At 39.9% G+C, this 14421-nt stretch overlaps 1 protein-coding gene and 2 long non-coding RNA genes across 3 annotated transcripts in view; 1 reads left to right on the forward strand and 2 right to left on the reverse strand.

The window, feature by feature from the left end:
- Window positions 1–14421, reverse strand: part of LOC146515921 (uncharacterized) — a 496024-nt gene that overhangs the window by 429815 nt on the left and 51788 nt on the right. The gene's annotated exons all lie outside the window — the stretch shown is intronic.
- The window catches only part of cdh13 (cadherin 13, H-cadherin (heart)), a 490756-nt gene that overhangs the window by 429815 nt on the left and 46520 nt on the right, over window positions 1–14421 (reverse strand). The gene's annotated exons all lie outside the window — the stretch shown is intronic.
- Window positions 1–14421, forward strand: part of LOC146515925 (uncharacterized) — a 93083-nt gene that overhangs the window by 53114 nt on the left and 25548 nt on the right. The window lies entirely within an intron of this gene.

Below are 14421 nucleotides of genomic sequence, written 5' to 3' on the forward strand. Positions count from 1 at the left end.
AAATGAGCATCATACTGAACAAACAGATTTGACAAAACATTTCTCGACTCACTTCAAACTAAACCAAAAACAAGACCCGGCTTGTAACGAGTGAGAGGAGAAGACCGGCAGCCAGAACCTCAGTGAAGATAACGGTCAGCTTCCATCATTACTCAGTGTGCACGACCTGAGAGTGACATCAGTGTACCTCCGGTGAGAAAACCCCCTAAAAGTTCCTCATATACAGTACGGCTGCCACGATTACGTCGACTATTAAAATCGTTAAGGACTGATTTAATAGTCAACGCGTTGTTTGAAGCTTTGTAAGATCACAAAAGACGCAGGAATAAGTAGTAGGATTTAAGAGTGTAATAACGGACTGAAACAGAAGATGGCAGCACTGCATGTACAAGGATGCCAGCTGCCGTTAAACCCCGAAGAAGAAGAAGCTGTGTCCCAGAATTCATAGCGCAGCCCAGCTCAGTTTCCAACAATGGCGGCAGCTAGTTAGTTTTAATATTACTCTTATTATTCTTTCTGGGTCACAAAATAAATGTTTAACATATTTTCAGGCGAGAATGTAGCTGTGTAAACCTCAAATATCTGCTCAGTTTATCAAGACACCACATATTTTCAAAAGCGCTCCGACGTTTTCGGAGACGTCTGTTAGCCACTAGCTCGATAGCTAGCCAGGGGCTAGGCTAACACCGGACTCCCGGCAAATCGTTTCAAACCCACCGCCGTCTTTCCGTACTCAGGTTAAACATGATATATAAGTCACTTAGATAACTTTAAAATGTTATTGTTTGGCTTTTTTAAGTATTTTATTTGTTCCTGAGTAAATCGGTTTGGCTGAGATTAAAGTTATAGTTTTTACACAGCTGAATAAACTTCAAGCAGACAGCTGATTATCAGAAGTGTGAGATGCTGGAGAATTTACTCCGGTGTCCTGTTATATTTTAGATAGCAAGGAGTTTATTAAACTTCACCGAAACAATCTGCAAATTTCATTAAAATTTAATAAACTATCATCTTGTCTTTATTTTTAGTTAGCACATACCTTAAACACTTAAAGCTGTAAGCTAATGATAGTTATATAAGAGCAGATGCTGCTGATGCAATAAGCTGTACGTTTTACTTCAATGGATGATGATCTGATTAGTCGACTAATCGCAAAAATAATCGGTGACTAGTCGACTATCAAAATAATCGTTTGTGGCAGCCCTCATATACAGTATAAATCGCTTGAGCCAAGCCGGGCTTGAAATCGAATCGTTCTAGAAAAGCTTTCTTAAAGTGTTTTTGCTTGAGTTTTGGAGCTTACACCCTCAAGACCCACAAAATGAAACCGGTATGGGAGCTGTGTATGCCAACTCTTTGGTATGAATCCAGAATCGAAAAGCTATGCGGAGCCTCTACTTTCATCAAATTATCTATCTAACTGCAGGCAACCATGCACAGCCCATCCCTCTAAACAACCCCCCGGGAGGCTTTACCCTCCGATCAAGGTCTCTCACCTGTGAAGCCTCAGAGCACATCAGACCGACTGAACTGAATACAGATATGGGTAAATGAAATCATGAATTATGAATGGGTGTCAATCCAAAACGTGAGAATGCAATAGCTTTTCAAATTAAAATGGATTTTCCAACTATTAGAGAAAGTGATAGCCCTCGGTAACTTTACGCAGATGGTGCAGTCCTGCAGATGGGCAGACATATAGAAACGTAGACGGTCTGTTAGCAACGCTCCAGCATGTGTTGCTGTGTTTGTGAGTCTGCTTTTCAAAAACCAAATGTTTCCTAATGACTCTTTTTTTAAAAGTAACTGTTTTAATAAGTGAATGAAGGATTTGAAATGTTTTTGAAGCCAAGCTGAAGCAAAGGTGGTGCAACAGCTTCACATGCAGTGCAAGCCTGTGGGTGCACAAGCGTGCGGGAAGCCGGGGGGCAACATGACACTCAGACACAGCCTAACAATTCTGCTATCTGTCAGAGCTATTCCCATGTAGGGACAGCTGAAGTTGATCTCATTAACTTGCCCTTCATTCAAACAGCTAATTACGCACAGACACACAATCACAGCCTTCACGGCACAATCGAGTCCTGACAGAGGGAGAGAAAGGCGGCTAAGAATGGGAGCAAAAGTCAGCAAGAAGTACAAAAGCAATGTGAGAGTGGAGGACACACTGAGAGAGAAAGAACAACAGCAAAAATAAAGTACAGCGAGGCAGGAGAGCGAGCGGAGGCGTCGCTGCTTCTAAGCCTCCCATAAGCTTTATATACTTGAGTGTAAGCTGATTTTCAGCAGTGGATTGGCTCCGAGTCAGAATCTTTGTGAAAAGCTATTTGTTTCCAATATCCCTAATAAAAGAATTAATGTTATGTTAATGACTTTTAGCCTATTACTGCGCTGCTGATGGATCCTTCTGTACTTGAAAATGTCTTCTCCTCCAGAACCCTGGCACATGATTTTATTATTTCTTTTTTTTTTCCTCTTTGTCAGGTAATTTATGTGGAGACATTAAGCCGTTAATACAAAAAAGACGCCGATTTAATGACAGTGCGTAGATGAGCAAACTTGCCATCAATAATGCTGTATAATGAAGCCTGTTGAAGTCCTGTTGGGATGGAAAACGGTGACTGCTAAAGCTTAAAAAGTTAGTGAATGAAGAAACAGGAAAGCAGATGGTAGAAGAGAAGGCTAAAACTGAGTGCATTAGCTGCACCTGCCCACTTTTCTCCTGCAGTTAGCATCAAGATTTTCAATAGCAGGTTTCATTTAATACTGCCCCCCCCAACCGTCTGGGAAATCCATAAATAGAAGGAATTTTTTACTTATATCATGGTTATACAATAAACGAGGTTAAAACAGAAAGCTTTGAAGCTATTCTGTGGGTGCAGAGGCTCTACAACGGGCGATTAAAACTATCCGGAGCGTCACGAGGATCGGTGATGTCAGCGAGCTGATATCAGCTGAACTGAAAGACGAGGCCCACCCTATCCACCGCCATCTGGCGAGTGATACAAACACGTCTGCTGCTCAACCATCACAGTTTCTGTCCTCAGGCTGCGTGATTACCGAACTCATCCTCCACACGTCAACTAGAAAGCAGCTTTTTTAAATCATTCATTTTTCTGTTTTTGTGGTATTTGTGGCATGAAAGGACCACATGAACAATTTCACTGTGCATTGTTGTGTTGCATAATTAACCATCACAATGATTCTGAAACAGGTGACTGAAGTCAAGGAACTATTTATTACTGCAGTCATTTTTCTGATCACCTCCCATCGTCTACATTTTTTTGTTAATTTATTTATTTCAAACATAACAGTAGAGGATATGAAGTGATGTTTGTCTAACACCTGCTTTGCCTTGTTTAGTGTTGCAATGCTTCGTGATACTTTGGAGTGACTATATCTTACGTGAGCTCTCAGTTAAGTTTTTCATCTGTTATTACCTCCAGAAATTTATTTTCACTGACTCTTTCAATATCAACACCATTTATTTGAATCTTTGCATTTGTATTTTCATCAACGGCTGTGAGAAACATAGAATATGGATTTCTGTCTATCAGTGTATCCGGTTTGTCCTGTGCTTTCCCAGGATCAGTGACTGTTTTTGCTAAATTTGGTCCAACAGTTACAAAGAATTCATTGAGTTTGTCACAGCATCCATATTCTTCACAGTCATTACAAATGAAATACTTTCATGTATATTTCCCATAATCTTTTAATATTTCTATTTATATATATAATTGCTTCTTATAGTTTTCCTTTTTACTATAAGTATATTAATTAACCTATTTTTAAATCTTTTGTATCTGATTTCAGCATCTTTAGTTCTCTTTCTTAAGAACTCTCTGTATAGAGCATTTTTCTTTATACATGCATTTTTCCAACCTTTTGTTATCCATGCACAGCCCATATATTTATGTTTCCTACTATATTGCTTTATTGGACAGTTGGTATTGTACAATAATGTAAATATTCTATTATACGCACTATTAACGTCCTGCTCCTGATACACTTCACCTCAGTTCTCTTTCAATAAATCTTTTTTAAATGCATTCATTCTTTCTTTTTCTTTTTTACTGTCCATTTTATTGATTCCTATCATAGATTGTAAAAATTGGAAGATGGTCACTCGTGTCGTTAATCAGGAGTCCACTTACAGTCTTATTTTCAACGTCATTTGTAAAAACGTTGTCTATGAGAGTTACACAATGTGATGTGATCCTGGTGGGTTCATACAGTGCATTGTGTTTATAAATTATTCAGTGGTTTTATGTTTATTTGGGTTTAGAAAATCAATATTGAAGTCTCCACAAATGAAAACTTTTCTGTGAGTTAGTTCAATAAATGTTTCTTCTATCCAGTCTTTAAATGTCTCAATACTACCCGGAGCTCTGTATATACAGCTAATGATCACATTTTTACTTTATTCTTTACAAATTCCAACTGTAATACATTCCAGTACATTATCGATCACCATCGTCATCTTTTCCACCACATTAAATTTCAAGGATTTGTCCACATACAAGGACACTCCTCCTCCTCCTTTGTTTGGCCTAGTTATAAATGTGAATTCATGACCCTCCAGCTCAAAGTCTGTTCCTTTTTCCATATTGATCCAAGTTCCTGATAAGGCAATGACACTAAATGGATGTGAAAACTGGTTAAGATATTCTTTGATATGATTAAAATCAGCATAGAGACTTCTACAGTTAAATTGATTGTTTATTCTCAGTTTCTCTGATTGTAGTCTTCACTTATTGATAGATGAGACAAAGTTGTTGTCTGAATCTGTCTCAGGCTGCACAAAGTCATGAAACATTTGTCTTTGGTCCAAATCAAGTCAGCTCTGCATCTCCTCCTTTCACCGCTTCATTTTGCGTTCCCGTACCGTTATCTCTTTTTCTCCGTCTCTACATTATTGCTCGTCTTATTTCATTTGGACCCAAGTGCATCTGTGATGCTTTGCTCCAAAGGTCACTCGTGGGTTTGTTGTACTGGCAACACAAACGCAGTACAGGAGCTGTCTATAACATGTATTTGATCAAATGAATAAACCACTTTTACAAAGAAACAGGGTTTTTGATCTTTTCCAGATGGAGTCAGCACCTCGCCACCACTCTGCGCCTGCAGCAACACCTGCGACACAAACGGGTTTTACTTTGCTCGATATGTAACATTGTAGCTTCAATGAGTCAAATTCTTCTCATGTGTTCACATCTTTGGCTAATAAGCCTAATTCTGAACACTATGACAGTAAAAACTGCTTCAACTACAGAAGATGTGAAACAATGTTTCAGTCAAGCTGCAGAAAAGATCGATGCAATCTTTACAATCAACACTCAAGATCAGTGTTACAAATGTATCCGACCAGCTTAGAAATACGGACAAAATCTTGACTTTACTTCACTGAGTACTGGTCAGAGTTGAGTTGGCCTTTTACACTTTTAGATAATTAGATTTCTTATCTTCATCATTTTAAACATTAGCTTTATTTTGTTCAAATTAACATTTGTAAATACATTTTGTTTTGCAAGCTCAAAGTGATCTCAACCTTCAGCCAGAAAATCCAGTTAGTTCATTCTGGAGTCCAAGCGTTCACGTGCATAAAGAAGTCCACTCGAGGAATTTCAGAGATATTGCACAGAGTGGAGAGATGTAGGGATGCATTGAAAAACAGACAACCTCCAAAACATAATGCCAATGGGCGCAGCCTTAATGTTTCTTTGAAACGACAAATGTTTTTAAGAGAAAAGCTTTGGCATGAATCCTTGTTTTGACTGATGTTGTTTATCTGTCTGTCAGATACATTACTCAGAAACCACCAAAGTGAGTTTCATGAAATCTGATCTGAAAGAAATAACATTAAAATATGATGCAGAAATGGACCAAGAACATTTTATGCTCCCGGTTTGCTTACATGTGTAAATGTGAAGGTCAGTAAGCTAGAAGGATACTCAGGAAGTATGATTAAAGAGGGAGAACTTTTCTGAGAGCTTCCCTGAGATGCGTCGCTCGGCTTATTCACAGACAGGAACATGTTGTCCATGTTCCACGACAGTCATTTAACCCTTTAAGACCTACCATAGAACCAAGTCCGCCAGAGCTTATATTATATGTTTACCTGCTGTGGAGCCATTTTTGGGAGCATTTCAAGTTGCTATACATCAATACAACCATTATAGCCCAAATTTTAATAATATGTCTGCATTAAGTGCATAGTAATTACATAAATTGTAAAAAAGTGCAATAAACTACAAAAAAATTGAAAATTTTAAAATATTTTGCAATATTCAGATTCTGTACATAAAGGTAAACTTTATCAATCTTCATTTTATCTCATATCAAAGTCTCACACTCAGTCTTTCTCTCATTTCAGTTTTATTGTTGACAAACTGAACGGTTTGTATTACAGTCTAGTCCAGGGGTCTGCAACCTTTAACACCCAAAGAGCCACTTGGACCCGGTTTCCACACAAAAGAAAACACTGGGAGCCGCAAATACTTGTTGAAATCTAAAATGAAGATAACACTGTATATATTGTTTTTTACTTTTATGCTTTGTGTGAACAACTAAAGTAAGCAAGTAAAGTTTATTTATTAAGCGCTTTTCACAGACAGGCAGTCACAAAGCGCTGTACACAAATATTAAAATAAACAATACAATCAACAGACATTATACACAATGTAAAAGATCAAATGTAAATAATGTAAAGAATATAAAATACGTAGATCAACAAAAGGCTTGTTTGAACAGAAAAGTTTAACTGCTTTTTAAAAGAATCCACAGAGAAACTAAGGTGTGTTGCTTATGAACTCCATGAAGTGCTACAGAGAAAATTACATTTTATTTATGTAATTAACACATTTTGAACTCTTAAAGAAATATAACAAAAGGAAAGACACCCAAATAAAATACACTTCAGCTAAATACTTCTAATTTATTTTCCCAAACCACCTGGAGCCGCAAAATAAAGACTAAAGAGCCGCATGTGGCTCCGGAGCCGCGGGGTGCCGACCCCTGGTCTAGTCCAACTTAACTGAATCAACCATCTGGTACAATTATAGCTATTCTGAACTATGCAGTTTATGAAAACTATGCAGCCCCTTCAGCAACTGAAGAATTTGAAAGTAAATTAAAACAAAATATAATTTTACATTAAATAAAAAGTTTTAAACTTCATTAAAATAAAACATGTCTTAAATTAAAATAAGTAAACTGTCATGTTTATTAAACACATTTGGACAGTGAAGGAATGTCAGGATTCTTGCTCAGAAAAAGGATCAACATGCTCTGAAGTCAGAGCACAAAAACCTTTTTTGTAACAAAATATCGATTTCTGCTGTCCCTGTATCCATACATTATTAGCAAACAAAATATCACCATGCTACAAAGTATCGATTTTTCCCCCCCAACCCTACTAGTTTTACAGGTGAAACGTTTGAAAAGCAAAAGTGTTGCAGTGACGCGTGAATAAAACCATCAGTCTCACGTCTTTACACATATATGCTGGATATCAAACCGTCACACTCAGCAGTAACTGTGTTACTTATAAGCACTCCAACATCTGCTGCCAGTGGATAAGTGTCCTTAACACAACTTTAAAGGATTTCTGTGGTTTTAACAATTCATTATGGAATTAGACACATTTCCACCGGGGCTTTTTTGTGCTGCCGTCACGTGTAATACGTCTCTGCATTTATGTAACAAACAGATAAAAGCCAGTGAAAACAGCTCCTGTACTTCCTCCTGCCAGCTGCTTGTTCAAACAGATCTTCAAATCTCTTTTTCTTTCTTTTGAAACTTTTCTTTTCTCTTCCCGCATTACTTGTTTTCTCATCTCCTCTCTGTCCTCATCTCTCAGCTTCTCATTCATCACGTTCGGTGGTGACAAAGATCCTATACGAGCGAACTGGAATAAATGGCCTCCTGCCCTGCCATCGACAGGCTCTACTCAATTGAATTTAATGCTTGGCTGCCCTTGTATTTTCTTCCTCAGTCTCACAAACAAACTCATTTATTCTAATTTCTTGATGTCTCCATTTGCATCTGTGAACGCTAACATCGACTCCACCCTCTGCTGGGCTACGCTTGACTAATGTGGCGTCCCTTAATTAACCAGTTAATCAGAACCAATTAATGTAATAATGCATGGCTTAATTAGCAAAATTGCTATAGGCATTTCAAAACAAGGTGTCCGATATCTAACACAAATAGGTTCGGAAATGGCAGGTAATTATTCCTGGCCAAGTTCAGTGAATATCAGTAGAGGCTGCACTGAACTCGAGCAGAAGGAAGCAAGTAAGTGACACAAAGTGCTGTTTGTGTGGCGTTAACAGAAGATGACCGTCTGAGTGTATGTCACTGAAATCAAGAATGAAAATGTAAAGATAAAAGATAAATTCAAATGTTAGAACAGAGGAAGAGTATAAATACAGAACAACTGTCTTTACACATGCTGTGAGAAAAACCTTTTTCCTGCTGTGAGGCAAACAATCGTAGCTTTTCCATTTCCTGGACACATAAGTAACTGTTTTATAGCTCTGCAAATATTCAATGTCAGGACGCACGACACAAAAGTACAGACAGTTATGAACAGTGTTGGGAAGGTTACTTTTAAAATGTATTCCATTACAGATTACAGATTACATGCCCCAAAATGTATTCTGTAACGTATTCCGTTACGTTACTCAATGAGAGTAACGTATTCTGAATACTTTGGATTACTTAATATATTATCATGCTGTTTACAACTACATGAATGTACTATTGCTGTGATTTATTACTGTTACTGAAGGTCCGCGGCTCCGAACCGTAGTAAAGGGACCTCTGGCTAATACGGTGGGTTCTGTGTCGGCTCGTAGCCGAAAACTAGCTTTACTTTGTTGTCTGGGTCAACTTTGCTAGCAGAGACAGAGAGAGGCGTTGAAAGGCTGCTCCAACAGAACTTAGGCATCCTTTCAGTCTGGGCACACCTGTGGGGAGTCAGCCCCCCCGTATGTGTCGTCTCCCTTTTCTTTGTTCCCTGCAGAGTTCAGCAGCCACAGAAGATCTACCAAAGATCAATCTGTCGTCGTCTGTCCGTCTGGGACACGAGGAAACTGGTTCATACAAATGTAAAAAACACAATCACGCACATGGTCACACAACTCCCGCAGAAGGCCAGACGCCCATCCCGATCTCTCCCGTAACGCTGCACTCAATAACGGCAAAAGCAGCGCCGCAGAACTGAGGACAAACGAGCAAAAGAAAATCCCCGAGTCCGAGAGCTCAGCGAATTTTCCGCCTTCCTGGATCAATGAATCGGAGCTTTCATCCAGGCGGCTTCAAAACGCACACATAAGAGAATCTGTGCACACAGACGTGACGACGCACATGCAGGAAACACCTGCAAAGAAGCTGTCAGTCAATCAGCGATGAGCTTGTTCAGACACTCGGAACAAACAGCCTCTCTGAGAAACTTCAAACTCGTGTTGCTATCGCGTCTCACAGGAGCTTCAGGCGCTGAGTTGAAAACTACCCTGGAACATATGAGTTATTGATCAGATCAATCACAGCAGAGGTGCAGACACACAATAACCTCTTATTTGTCCCACAGAGGTGATGGATGGAGGAGGAAAGATGACTGAGATGGTGCTTGTCGTCTTTATATCCGTACACCTGCATCAGAAGAGCGAACAGCAGCGAAATATATATGATTGTGTTTTTATAAAGAGGTGGGAACACTGGGAAAACTCTCTTTACTGGTTTCATAGGCGAATAATTGCTGATAATCCGTGAGCTGTTTTCAGTATGTACCTATTATTCTTCCAAATCTGCAAAATCATAATCTGTTTATTTGACCTCTGCTTATCTTGTTTTGTCTTATTAATTCAAAACCACTCTACTGTGTAATTGTGTCATCTGAGAGACTTGTTAATTTAATCATAAAAAGTGCTTCTTGATTAGCTCTGCATTCCCACAACATAGTAATTTAAAGTCAAATACCCCCAAAAATACGACGGCGTTCCCGCTCAGAGAAGTGGATTATCAGTGTTAAAACACTCCTCTACCACATCGACCATAAAATGAATACACTGGTTATGTTACACGGTGATAATAACGGACCTTTGGAGAAGGAGAAAGTCTTTTTAACAGCTCATATCTTATCTTATCTTCTTTCTTTTGTGGTCTTTTAATTTAATTTCTGTTTAAAGAAAAGAACAAAGATACGAGAACTTGATTAATAGGAACGCATTCAAACTCAGCTGAGAGTCTCACGTTTGAAAACAAAAGAATTTTTATTGGAAGGTGAAAAAGGATAACAGCCCCACACTGACCCCCGTACTGAGAATAAACTTCCCCGGTTCATAGATGCACCCTGACGGTGTCGATCGTCTCCAACACCTGATAGCAGGAACATCATCCCGTGCATTGTTACAGCTGCATGTAAAGCGGATGGGCAGCCCCTCGGCTTTAGTTATGCTGATCCACTGAATGGGAGCTTCGTGCAAAGGCAGCTTCATCAATAACTCATGGAACAGCTCATTTCACCTTATTCACAAGCAACTCTGTGCCTTTCAGCAACTTCCTGCAAAGCACGGAGCCGTATGCTTCTAGGATGGACTAAAATACATCATCTCAAGAGACGGAGAACTTGCTCATGAATACACAATCTGTCGTGTGTTCTTGGACACATGTTTGCATGTTCACAAATGTAAATCACACCGTGTCATTGTTCATTTAACCACAATTAACCCAAAATGAAGAAGCAGTGTCTCAAAAACAGAGTATGAACTTCGTCCTCCTTATGATTTCAGAGTGATCGCAGCCAGAGATGGGCGTTACTGTAATCCGATTACTTTTTTCAAGTAACGAGTAAAGTAAGGGATTACTATTGCAAAAACGGTAGTTAGATTACCGTTACTTTCCCGTAGGAACGCTGCGTTACTGCGTTACTAAAACCGTGATTTTTTTGCGAGAATGTCTCATGACAGTGACGTAAGCGAGTGCGACGTTCGTGACAACAGCTGTGTGCAGATCAACAATGGATCATATATCGAGTGCAGAGAGAGTATGAGCGTGCAGCGTTTAAAGCGTGGAAGTACTGACCTTACTTTGAGTTTGATTCCATAAAAAGTGACAAAAACATTAGTGTCCGTTGTGCGTGGGAAGAAAAGTTCTTTTTACAGCGAAAAAAACCCCTAAACTTCCAAACAAGCACCGAGTAGCTACGACGTAATGGGAAACTCACAGAGAAACTCGCGGATTCTTCCACTGACCGCTGCACACCTGCACCAGGGTAACCCTCCGCCTACCCCACTCCTGCTTTACAGGTGAAAATAGAGCAACAGGACCGCTAGTCTTTGACTTTATTTATTTTCTGCTGTGTTTTACTTGCATCTATTTGAAAGACTGAGTGTAAACACACAAAATATTTTATTTTATGTGCTGGAATGTGCAGAAAATAGGTTTAAATATTAAACTAATTTCTTCCGGTCAGAGAATGTTGCAGATAATTAGAAAATAAAAGATTAAAACGAATAAAACAAGTTTTAAAAAGAGACTTTTCCATTTGATTACATTTTGTATGATGGATTATGCAGAAAAAGTAGAATTGGGCTGAAAGATCTATCACTTTATCACCTATTCAGGGTGTAAATCGTGTTTTTAAAAAGTAACTAAGTAATTAATTACTTTTGAAAATAAGTAATCAGTAAAGTAACGGGATTACTTTTTTGGGGAAGTAATCAGTAATTAGTTACTGATTACTTTTTTCAACTAACTTGACCAACACTGATCGCAGCAGCCACGCGCTGATAATCCACGGATTATTAACTGTAATCGACCTGCATGTACGCAGACGTTTCAGCAGTTTGCTGCTCTGGAACATTCTGGTGCATGTTAATGCAACGCCAAGGAGGAGCGCCATCACCTGTCAATCCTGAAAGAGTTATAAGGTCAAACAATTTGAAGTCAATCATTCTACAGAGAGGAAAATGACTCAAAAATGGGAAACATAGCTAGACAGCTGCCAATCTTCCCAGGAGTGGACAGAAAATTAACTCCAATGTCACATTAAACGCTAACTGTTCGTACGTTTGTGACGTGATAATTAGAAAAGACCAAACAAGCAAGTTTGCACGACTCGCCAGGAGAAAGCTGCTTCTCTACAAAGAACACGAGCTTAGATTTGCAAAGTTCGAGCTGAACTAACCTCAAATCTTCTACAACCAAAAGACACCAAAGTGGCGATGACGCATAACAGCATGTCAGCACAAACACCTCGCACCAACTGTCAAGCACAGCGGTGTAGGGCGATCATTGAGTCGAACACAAACTATTTATACCAAAGTCTTCTAGAGCTAAATGTGAGGCTACCTGTCCATCCTCCTCACACAGATACAGCCACAATACTATACATCATCAAAGTGAAAGCTCCAGATAACAACGCAGTTCCTGTCATGTCTCGTTCATTCTGATGAAGAGACCAACACAGGCAGAAGCTGACGCCCATCAGTGAACCATGTAGGTACACATGCTTCCACTAAACGCGTCACCATAGGCCAGCACAGGTCTGCTCATAATGCAGAAGCACATATAAGATGTTTGAGTCTGGATGACACACATCCAGCTGTGCTCCTGCAGGCACATGCTGACAAGATATGTCTTATTAGATCTCGTCACGGTGGAAGCACGAGAAGGACGTATAGAGGGTAAAAGAAAAGAGGATTTCTTGCAGATAGCTGAGCGCCTCCCTTTCAAGGATAAATATAGCTGTGGCTGGATGGAGTGAAGAAATGCTGTGAATATTAAGGGATATAAATTATGGGAGAGCACCTCTGCTCTGACAGACACAGCATTAGTCAGTGATGCAGATCACTGAACCATCAATTGGTCCATCTGTTTCTGGTTCTGGTTTTTTTCTTCCACACTCCTCCCCTCTTTCTAAACTAATCCCCCTTCCCTACTCCTTTTCTAATTCTAATTTGACTCTCAATCATCTTGTCGCTCAGATTTCTTCACGCTTCTTCTGGATCTTAGTCACCGAGGGTAAATGAGATAACCTGGATTGGCTCGCCATCTTCAAGCCTAGTTTATTTTCTCTCTGGCTCTGCTTGTCAGTACCTGGTGCATGAGACGGTACAGTTATTATTCCCTAAGTGCAGTAAATCAGCATGTGTGTGTGTGTGTGTGCATGTCTTGTCTGCTTAAGTGGTTTTTCTCTGTGTACCACCGGCTAAACGTGAGGTTTCCAGTATGCAGCACTCTTTCTGGAGTTGACTATTGTTGCAGACCCACCCGACCTTTTACAAGCAGGTCAGTGCACAATGTGACTCTTTATTCAATTCAATTCAATTCAGTTTTATTTATATAGCGCCAAATCACAACAAAAGTCGCCTCAAGGCGCTTCATAGATACAGAGAAAAACCCAACATTCATATGACCCCCTATGAGCAGCACTTTGGCGACAGTGGGAAGGAAAAACTCCCTTTTAACAGGAAGAAACCTCCAGCAGAACCAGGCTCAGGGAGGGGCGGGGCCATCTGCTGTGATTGGTTGGGGTGAGAGAAGGTGATATAACACCACAACTAGTAACTGTTTAAATAATCTAACTAGATATTACCAAAGAACTGTCCAGAACAGCGGCTGCATCACTTTACACATGTTTAAGTTTGTTTTGCATCCATACATTAAAAACTGCGCTGCACACATGTTTGTGTGAGTGAGGATCACATCACTCAGTCTGTCTCCCGTACAGCACCCTTTCATCTCCTCACCCCCTGCATCTGAGCCCCGCAGCGGCCCAGCTCGGCGGCGCCGGCGCTCTCGTTAATCACACGGCGTCGGACCTTTAATAAGTCCTTGACGGGGGTTTCACCGTGAACGACACTCTTTATCAAAGGTTTACGCTGCCAGTGTGTGCTGGAGGATGATTGATCCCGCCGTGCTCAGGTCGGCCCTTCGTGCTGAATGACAGATCCACAAGACCAGAGGTGGGCAGTGGTGCTCGAGCGTGTGTGTAACTCAACATGTGAGTCTTTGAGGGAATAAGAGCGTGTTAGAGAGTTGCTATAGCAACGGGAATGTTTGTGCTGGATGGATACGTTTGTTTCATTGTCATTGTTCTCACCTCGCCTGGTTTTACTGGACAATAAACACTTTTTTCAGTTTTTAACTTTTCTTTTTGGCACAACACTGGCTCTGTAGCATATTCAGATGGATTAAGGCAAAAAAAAAAGGTAATATTGGGGAAGCATACAAAAGAAAACAAACCCATATTAATACTACAACACGTACTGTAACCACATCCATAGTGAGGTAAACAGCTGTGTCACTCTGCACAAAGATACTGAATCCCAGTTTCACGACATCTGTGAACCTGTCAAATTAGCTCAGAGAAACTAATCACAGAGGTGATCACTTTTATGTTGGTACAACAGCTTA

Source organism: Neolamprologus multifasciatus, chromosome 7 (genome assembly GCF_963576455.1).
Source record: "Neolamprologus multifasciatus chromosome 7, fNeoMul1.2, whole genome shotgun sequence".
In the NCBI taxonomy this organism is placed as follows: Eukaryota; Metazoa; Chordata; class Actinopteri; order Cichliformes; family Cichlidae; genus Neolamprologus; species Neolamprologus multifasciatus.